Here is an 8,126-nt window from a genome sequence, read left to right as displayed (position 1 = left end):
TTCACGTTTAGTAACAGAACACTTTATGAGTAACCAATAGACTGACAAACAAATATTCACAAGTGAAGCAAAAAATCTGCACCTTCCTCATCATCATCGCTATCACTTTCACGCAAAACGTTAGCGATTGATGAAGGCAAACCAGACAGATTACGGAGAGGCTGTCTTTCCGTCTTAGCGGATAAATTGCGAACTCGAGACGAAAATGTTTTAAATCTGAGGTCGTCCTTGGTCGTTCTAGTATCTCTTAAGTGAAGTTTTTTGTTTCTGTCTTCACTCACATTCGTTTTTCTTTTAACTGAAGCATTCTGTTTTGACTCGCCAGTAAACTGACTCTGAGAGCTAGGCTTTGGATTTTCAAGATTTTTCTTTGATTTCAAAATTTCTTTTTGCTTTCTAAGATGATGTCCTGATATGTTCTTGTTGATTTTATTAGACTTGATCAACTTAGGAGCGACAAGTCTAGACCTTTTTCGACGAATTTTCTTTCCCCCACTTTCACTAGTAGACTTGATTGGCTCCCACAGCTTCCTCTTCGTTGCTTTTCTGAGATGGCTAGAGTCCTTAAAAGCTTGACGTGGAGTCTCAGAACTACAGTCAGAACAGCTGACACATTTTCTGGGAGTTGTAAGTCTTCTAGACTTTGGAAACATATTTTCTTCTTCGGATGCATTGGTGTTCAGGATAGGACTCTCTAAGTCATCATCCGTACTTTTCTTTGTGGACTTTGATGCAAGAGTCTTTTTTTTAGCAGCCGGAGTACAGAAACGGAATTTCCATGCAGTTGTATCCTTTGCTAGAGATCTTCCTCCAGATGGTTGAGGCGTACAATCATACTTGGAACTGAACAGAGAGCTTTCCAACTCAACTTGTCCAGTTTCATTTACGGTTTTTGGAGCAAGCGGCCTTTTCTTACCAATCGTCTTTTCACGTTTTAAGGCTGATTTAATCTTTATTAAGGCTGACCTTCTTGATCTTAAAGACGTATTATCGATGGATTCATTAGAGCTTAATATAGGACTTTCTTGCTGACTTTTATTTGAAACTTCAGAGGGCAGCGATCTTTTCTCAACAATGGGAATTTCAAACTCAAGTGTTCCAGCTGATTTATTCCTTACTAAGGTTAACTCTGTAGATCTGGGAGCTCCACTGTCGTCATCAAATGTGTTAGAGCTTATAATGGGACTTTTTAAGCAATCTTGTGGACTTCCACTCGACACTTTTAGTGAAAGTGACTTTGTCTTGAAAATCGGTGTTTGAAACTGAGAGTTTTCCCCTGATTTCTTACTTACCATTGCTGACCCTTTAGGTCTCAGAGTCGTACTATTATCGTTAGATGCATTATAGGACAAAATAGGACTTTCTAAGTCAACTTGTCGATTTGCACGGGAGACTTTTTGACGTTGCATACTTTTCTTAACAGTAACAGTTGGCGAAAAAGGCTTTTCTTCAGTAGCAATTTTAGCTAAACTTTGATGGTGAGAGACACCTTCGTGTTTTACTTCATCCAGAGGCTGTTTAAATCGATTTATAGTATCTAAAATGCTTTGATCCATAGGTTTGTTTCTGACTGCACTCAAACTTTTTTCTTTGTCACTGTTTCTCCTCAGCTTTGACACTTCAACATCACTAGATAGATCCTGATTGCGGGTATGTATCCGCCCATGCTCTTTGATGTTATCTTCATATAGTTGGGGGGAGGTTCCATTTAAATTCTTTTTCTTAGAACCTGAAACAGAGGTAGGAGATACACTAACAATTCTTTTTTTCTTTAGAAGAGAGTTAGAACGTCTTTTCAATAGGTCAGCCATGGAGTTTTCCGGATCAATAAGCTTTACTTGTTTTCGATTAAGCACTGGTGACATTTCAATTTCGGGTTTCTGCTTCTTCACAGCGGCAGGTCGTAAACGTTGTATTGCATGTGATCGAGGCTCTTTTTCTTCCGCAAGTTTTTGCAGAGTTTCTTTATTATGTTTTAGACTTGAACCAGCTTTGACTTTAGTGCTGTTACGCTTTTTAGTAATGACAGGCAATGGGCTATGGCTAAGCTTCTTCTTTTTTGCAAAAGATTCAGTGTAAACAGGTGTTCCACTTTTTTCTGGGCTCTCTTCTAACTTTTTATTCTGCTTAGCAGATGAAGAAATAAGTTCTTCTTTTTTATTTGTTTCACCCTGAGTGAAAACTGAAGGCAATAGCGTGGTGGGCAAACTCGGAATTGGCTGATGGCCTAAGCCACTCCCACTTACTAAATTTGATATACTACCTGGAGTAAAAAACGGAGTTTGGAGTAGAAGATTTGACCAAGCTAAATTTGATGAAACTATGTGTTGTTGCTGAGCGTTTAAACTTTCCGCACTGGAAGCTGGTCTCTGCTCTGTGTTTGGTTGTCCCTGAGACACAGCTAAATTTGGGATAAACGTGGACAATATCAATGTTACTGCTTGTCGCACGCAATTCTCAAAATTTTGGGGAGTAAACAATTGATTCGAATTTGCTTCATCATTCACTTTCACACAATTACTTTGGATAGCAGCACCGACGTTCTTACTACTAGACTGAATTGGTGAAAATAAATCGCTAAGTTCTTGTGGTTGTGGGGGAACTACTCCGTTTGGTGTGCTACTTGCGGTTCTTACAACCCCGTTTTTAGCACATTCTGACATATTCGTAAGACCTCCCTTATTATTTGCTTTACGAGAGTTAACACTAGTGAAAATTTGAGTTGGAGCATCTGACACAACACTAATTGAGTCTACGGACTGGTTAGACGTTTCATTTGGAAACACTGATGCAGAAGTTGACAAAGAAAGGGAAGAAGGCTTCAAAGCCGCAACGGGTGTGCAGGCTGCACGAAGACGTGACCTAGTAATGCGTTTCCCAGAACTGTCAGAAAGTATTGTTTCATCTAACAGCGAGAGTTGTGATATGTCATTGAGTTCGGAAACACGGGGTCGATACTTTGGAGAAGTCAAGTCATTCTTCAGTTTCAGCACAGAAGTGACTCTCTTATACTTTTGAGATAGCGAAACAGCTCCCGTCTCACTATTGACAGAAACAGTAACTTCACTAGAGCTACACTCTTTCCTCACATGTCTTTTTTCCATGTCATTATCCTCTGCGTCACGGTTTTCTAGTACTGAACCTCTATTTCTATCAACTTTCCATACTCCAGAAGGTGTTTTTACTGCTTGATCACCATTTTCTTTGGCTTGAAAGGAGTCGCTTGATTTATCTTTTATTTTCTGTTTAGAAATCATGCTGTTACAACTTCTATCTTCAGTTGAACATACTGGAAATTCTTTACGTTTACCATTACTCTGAGCACTTACTGACGCCTCAGTGATACCTACGATTAGCCTCCTCTTTTCTATAACTGTGGTTTGCTCATCAGGGGAGATATTAGTAACCGTTTCAGAGATATCTTCCTTATGAATGTCACTATCCTTTTGTATGTTATCAAAATTTTTACGGATAGAACGAGTAACTCGTTTCTCTGATGATAAATTGCTATTATCTTGAGAGGGGATATCAGGTATGATATTTGTTAAATCCAAATTATTCGCACTACGTTTACTAAGCCTTGTTCGTGAAACTTTTGATTTAGAGCTGCCGACAATAGACTCGTCCGAACGCACATAGTCTTCACTTCGATTTTGATCTTTACCACTTTTATCTTCAATGTTGCAAGTTGCATCATTTTCACCAATGATGTTGTTGCAAGATACTTTTCCATTTATTCTTTTTGTTGAAGCCAGAATTTTCGGAATATAATTTGCCCTATTGTCTATGACAGTAAATGACTCTTTAAGGTTAAATACTTCATTGTTTCCTTGCTTACTGTGTCCAGCAGTTTTAGAAAAGCTGCGAAGAGTAGCACTATTCTCGATCTTATCAATATTTCTGTTAAGTTGGTTATGCTCTGAATAGCAGTCTCATTTTCGTTCTCCTTTACCAGCAAAACATTCTCGGCTGAACACCTTGAACGCCGACTTTCTGTTTCTTCATCAACAAGCTCTATACTATGTAACACACTTTTCTTACCGTTTTCATTATCATCAGTTAATAATCCAATGAAATTCTTTGCTTTTATATTTTTATTAAAATCGGTTTTCTCTGTCTCTGTCAATGAGGCTGTTATATTTTTACTTCCTTTATTCTTCGTTTTGTTATTAAAAATACTGTTTACGCTGCTATTACTTGAGTTGCAATCACCAGAATTGATTTTTATTGGTTTTTTCTTAAGTGAAGAAGGAATACAACTTTTTCTTCTTCTTCTTCCTGAAAGAGAACTTCGGGAGTTTGACGAAGATGTATCACGACTGGTTAAAGATAAGACAGACGTTTCTGTGTCACTATAGTCAACCAGTTGAACACTTTTCTTCTGCAAAACTGGCACAACTGCTTTTGATTTCGAAGAAGGAGAAGCAGATGACGATTTAACACTTAGCGGAGTTTTTCTTTGTCTGAGGTTTCTTGCAGCACTTTTAGGCGTAAGAGGAGGGGGAGGCATCGGAATTAGAACAAAATCTTTCGATTGCTTATGGTTCTTTGAAGCGGTCACGTTTTCAGAGCTTTTTTTCAAACAATCACTTTTAACAGATTCTTGCGATAGTGGAGTCACGGCCTGTTTTCCATTGGAAGTGGTTATACTTCCATTAGAAGCCCGAATACGTACTTTCTTACTTTTGACACCCTTTCCACCCACAGATTTTGATAGAGAAAAATTCTCCTCTTCGATGTCATCAGAAGGTGGACTGTTGTTGGAGGAGTGAGGTCCATATTTTTGCAAAAACACTGCTCGTCTTTTCATTGGGTTGATGGGCCCAGGAGGAGATTGTTGTGTATTAGTCCTCAGCATAAGTTCGGAATCCTTCTCTGATAAAACACACGATGCAATGTCCTAGAATGAGTCAAAATAAAATGTATATAATTGAAAGGAGTTTAGCCTAAGAAGAGTAAGATTAGTCTTTACCATTTTTAAAGCTGGAACGTAGATTAACAAAATATTATCGATTATAGTGTCTCGCTTTTTTTTCAGGCTCTTCTGAATAAATTGTATCCTAAAATAACTCTCACTCTCAAATGCAATATGCTGTAGTACTAAAGCTTTAACAACGGATGTTTGCAATGTCTGTTATTACCTTGCTCATGGTCAACAGAAAACCTGCTACAGAATCCAACAGTTAGTAAATTTAAAAACCTAAAATAGTCTAAAATAAAACCTAAATATAAGCCTAAAATGAAATTAAATTAATACGAAACTAATAAAATTTATAAAAATAATAAAACCTAAAGTAAAATATTTTTCCAAGTATTGCAGTTTTTATGTTAATTATTGAACATTTGATTGATCATTGGATTATAAATATAAATGTTTTTGTCAAAAACATTATGTTAATGTCAAAATATAAATGTTTTTACTTTCATAACTTTAATAAATAAAATAATATTATCATTTTGATTACTAAATATCAGTATATAAATATTGAGCTGACCGTTCACATTCATTTGTATTTTTTTCAGCAAAGTGCAAATTATGTTATGGCCTTGGGATGGCATAGGAGTTTTGAGCCCTAATCATGTTAATTTCTGTTTGTTTTGAGCTTGACTCGGTTATTTATTATAATTTCTGTTCGTTTTGGGTTTCATTTATTTATCGATGCTGATTTGTGGTAGTTTCACGCTTGGTAGATTATTTCATTTTTGCTCATTTTTGGTTTAATGGAGTTCTTACTTTTCTTTGAAAAACTTATTTTGTGGAAAGTTTTTTTAATTAATTTCTGTTCGTTTTGTATTGACTAGTCTTTTCAGGGAAAAAGAAAATAATACTTTAAATCTTTCCTTTTTTAAGACTTTATAGTTTGACCTGCTATTTGTACGCTGGATAAAAATTTTCAGCAATTTTTAACAACATAAACCCTTATAAAAATCTGGACACAAATACTAGTGTTTAATTTAGTTCTATACCTCCTCTAGCAGACCTTAAATGAAAAATTTGTTACCACTCGCAAAAAAATCTTTTTACTTTCTTTGATAGCTTGGAGACACTTACACTATTTTGAATTGGTTAAATTTTAAGAGCAGAAGTAGCCCCGAAAGTTTGAACATGATACCCTCAGTCGTTTTTCGGATGGCCGAGATGCCTTATTGGGAATTAGTATTAACACAGTGCATTTTGTTTTAATCTAAAGAAAACTTTTAGTTTTTAAACATAATGGGCAAACGGGAGGGTGGGCGTGGAAGGGGGACTAGTTGCCCTCCAATCACTTTCGACTATTAAAAAGGGCATTAAGCGGGGTTACTTTGAACTAGAAGTACCTTTTTTTCTCCTTTTGTTTCACAATAAATTTTGTAAATGGTAAAATAACTTAGAAACCTATTTCCATATGCAAATCTGACCGCTGAAGAGGGTGTACGTTACGTATTTTTTCTATCTCTTCCCACATGGCCATGAATTTTTTTGGAAAATGGTGTTCAAAGTTACCCACACTTCGTCCAACTTTGAACGACGTTATTTTATTTTATATACTGTTCATGTAGTTTCCTAATTTGTTCAAAGTTGGCCATGCTTTCGGTAAGTTTGAACAACCACTTATTTACAGACTTTTTCCTCTAAGATTTAATGTAAAAAAGGTCACTTATATTGAACAAAATTAAAAAGAAATACAGAAAATTAGACTAAGATCATGTCAAAAAACAGAACTTACATAAAAATCCCGGAAAACCAGGGGCTAGAATTTGTGTTCTTTGCAAAGTTTTTTGTATGACTTTGTAACTTCACGGTGCCCTGCAATTTGGAAGGAGCCATGTCCTTTTCGAACGAGTCGTCCAGCCAAAACATATCTTTCTTCAACAACACTGACATCACCTTTCTTGGGCCAGTTGTAACTGAAGTCAGCATTGCTCACACGTTCCATAAATTTGAACTTCACCATCCCCTCATCTGGAAAGTCTTCTGTTCGTCCAATGTAGAAATCTTTCTCATAGAACACAGCATAGAAGTCAGACAGTTTAATTGGCAGACCTGAGTCCTTCTTACAAGTAGAATTGTCACCACCCTCATATTTACTGTTCTGGCCTTCATCCCAACTAAGTTCACTGGAATCGTCACACAGTTTTTCCGGCAAGTTGTCTGATGCGTCATCAGATGAGCAGTCAAGATTCAGGACTTCTCGTAACCTTTTTACAGCTCCCTTTCCTTTATTCGGCTTCATTTTAGCTTTGCCAGATTTCACTTCACTTGTCCTTGAATCCTCAAGATCTTCATCTTCTCTGTCGCTCGATTCAGCTAGTGATTTTCCGGGAGCCTTGTTAAGCTTTGTTCGCTTACGCGACACAGTACCAACAGTGACAAACCGTCTTTTTTCAAAGGAAGTTATGACAGAATCACCAACTGCCTCACGGATTTCGTCATTTGATCGCCTATCAGGAATCTTTTCGATGCAACGCTTTCTGTCAAAGCATGCTGTGAACCCATTTTGAAGGTTGACATTGTCATCCTTTGCCAGCTAATCCCAGAGGAGCTTCAATAACTTTGGAAACACCTCCTTTCGGACTGAATTTTCGACAGGGTTTTGCATCTTGTATTCTTCGAGGGTTTTTATCCAGATTCGTTTAGTCAGCCCAAAGAATGAAGACTATTCTTTTCAATATTCTATTTTGTAAGATTTCAATAAGAACTTATATGCCCCTAGGGCATAACTTACAACCCTTGCCCTAAAGACTGTGGGGGGAGTGTCCTGCTCAAAGTCAAATTAAAAAGTCAAATTAGAAAAGCTGCCCGAGCCTAACATAAAAATAAAATTAAATACTTGTGCCATGATAAACCAAAGAACTGGTACTCTGAAATAAAAAAACTTACCGGCAAGAGTCAAGAAACATCTAAATTTTTATATAAATGAACCTCCAAAGACCACAGCTAATAACCTCAGTAAGTTTCTGGCTTCTATTGTCCAGTGATTCCCACCACTATCTTACGCATTTCCAGATTTTCCTTATCCTTTTTCTCTCCCACATATTTCTCCACTTGATGTTGTAAAAAAAATTGAAAAACTAAAACGATCAAGCATTTGCCCTTTAGATATTCCTGTTCCTCTGACTAAAGCTTTCAGTGATTACCTCTCAAA

Source organism: Artemia sp. Qi Xiang Cuo, chromosome 10, assembly GCF_049724085.1.
Source record: "Artemia sp. Qi Xiang Cuo chromosome 10, ASM4972408v1, whole genome shotgun sequence".
In the NCBI taxonomy this organism is placed as follows: domain Eukaryota; kingdom Metazoa; phylum Arthropoda; class Branchiopoda; order Anostraca; family Artemiidae; genus Artemia; species Artemia sp. Qi Xiang Cuo.
The sequence above is the reverse complement of the archived record's forward strand: the minus strand, read 5'-3'. Positions refer to the sequence as shown.